This window comes from Clupea harengus, chromosome 7 (genome assembly GCF_900700415.2).
Source record: "Clupea harengus chromosome 7, Ch_v2.0.2, whole genome shotgun sequence".
Classification (NCBI taxonomy): domain Eukaryota; kingdom Metazoa; phylum Chordata; class Actinopteri; order Clupeiformes; family Clupeidae; genus Clupea; species Clupea harengus.
The window spans coordinates 2,603,776-2,606,275 of NC_045158.1; positions in this window are offsets into that span (position 1 = coordinate 2,603,776).

Sequence of the window (2,500 nt, forward strand, 5' to 3'; positions counted from 1 at the left end):
TCTGTCACACACACACACACACTTGTAGGAAGTATAAAAGACATGGATACAGTAAGTTCACAAAGTAAGCACTACAGATTTAGCCACGCCTGCTGAAAATCTGGTTATCTCATACTGGTATGGAGGAACAGGTGGACGGTTAGGCACAAAGCCTCAAGACTAACCTCAACTCTGACCGTCTGACCGTAACCCTAACCTCAGCTCTCTTCCAATCCGAGACGAGACGCTGACACCCTATCTCCCACCAACAGCGTTTGGGGTCAAGGGTCAAACATAACTGCGGACCTCGACCCCGGGGGGGGGGGGGGGGGTCAGTCGTAGGACACAGTGTCACCAGCCAGAGCTAGCCGCTTTGCTCCCCATACAATTGAGAGGGATCATTTCACGCAGTTTGTTTGAAAATGAACCGTGACGACCCCTGCCCTGGGAATGGCTTTAAGAAGGAAGTCCAAGCGTTGCCGCAGAAACAATGAGGGGAACATTTCTGCCATAATGCTGCAGTTTTTTGGAGGTGATTGTTCCCACATGGTTCTTTGTGGGCCTGCGTTCAATGGCCACCGGTAACAATCAGTGTGAGAGAAGGAGACAGTAAACGTGTCACTACCATTCCTCTGTTTCTTTCACTCTCACTCTCCGGGTCATTCCATCGGTTTAGAAGACAATTTCAGAAGATGACGGATTAATAGGTGGGGAGACAGAAGGTGAGAGAGAGAAACAGAGACAGATATAGAGGGAGCGACAGTGATGAGGAAAAGAGAGAGAGAGAGAGAGAGAGAGAGATGTGTTTGTGGGTTTGGGGTGTGTATTGTGTATTGTATTGTTGGCTGGCTCTATTGAGAGTAAAATGTGGAGATCAGTGAATCTGTGACGACAGCCTTTAGCTCAGCCCTAAAGTCTCATCACACTGTGTGGTCATAGCACAGGATTGTTTTTAGATGCAAACACACACACACACACACACACACCAACAGGTCAGACCTCTTCAACTTGCTGTCCCAGTACAGGTGCTCTATCTGACACACCCTTCTCAACAGAGGGAGTGTGTGTGTGTGTGTGTGTGTGTGTGTGTGTGTCTGACTCTGACTCTGACTCTGTCAGGGTTGTGATGCAGATGTGGACATTTAAAAGGATCTATTCAGTCTGTACGTGAAATGTCTTTGGTGGTGGTTGTGCTTGTAGTTTATTTGTTAGTTTCTTTATTTGTTTGTTTGTTTGTTTTTCTGTTTGTTTGAGATGCCTCCTTGTGTACGTCTGTGCCTGATTCAACAAGCTCTAACATAAAGGGGTTACATCAAATAACACACATGGAAGAAGAACTCCGTGGACGGTCACAGTGGAGGCTGCAGTTTATTTGTTTAGTATTTTCTTTGAGGGACGGTGTGGTGTTTATGGAGGGGAATGATGACGAAACACAGGCCCAAAGTGTGCTTACTAACACACACACACACACACACACACACACACACACACACTGAGGAAGCACAGGCATAAGGTGCGCTTACTAATACACACACACACACACACTGAGGAAGCACAGGCATAAGGTGAACTTACTAACGCACACACACACACACTGAGGAAGCACAGGCCCAAGGTGCACTTACTAACACATACACAAGCACACACACACACACACACACACTGAGGAAGCAGAGGCCCAAGGTGCACTTACTAACACATACACACACACACACACTGAGAAAGCACAGGCCCAAGGTGCACTTACTAACACATACACACACACACACACACACACACTGAGGACGCACAGGCCCAAGTTGCACTTACTAACGCACACATTAGTACCTTCTTAGCTACTTTCTTTTAGAATTTACAACAGAGATGGAGGTGGGCGGGATCAGGAACTGTAAGACATCTATGTTTTATCTGGTAAGGTGCACACACACACACACACACAAATGTTTGTTTACAAGTTTGTGCATCAGAGTGACCATATGTTATAAAGCCAATGTTTATGCTGCAGTCATAAGAGGATTATCAGCTGTTGCAGTGTATAAGTGGGTGTCTGTGTACATACTGTACATGTGTGTGGGTGTGCGGGTGCGTGTGTGTGTGCGTGTGTGTGTGTGTGTGTGTCTGCACGTGTTAGACAAGATATGTCACTTTGGGGCCCAACCTTTGGGCCACGACTGCCCCCAATTTGCCCCCAATTTGCCCCCAAGTGTTCAAATGGCCCAACGCAAGTGAACAGGTCTGCAACCCTGCTGCCTGAGCTTGACCAGTTCCTCATCTCCACAAACCAAATCACATTTTCCAGAACGTGCAAAGGTATATGCCGTGAAATCAGTGGAATATGCTCCCATTTCAAGCCCCTAAATCTCCACTGGGGCCCTTTCAGTCCCCCGCGGAGCAGCACATTCCCACTCACGCATACACTAACACAGACAAACACCAATACACACAGATTTAGGCCAAAGAAAAACATAACACATCAGTAAACACACACGCTCTGTCTCGCACGCACAGGAGCCTCCACCCG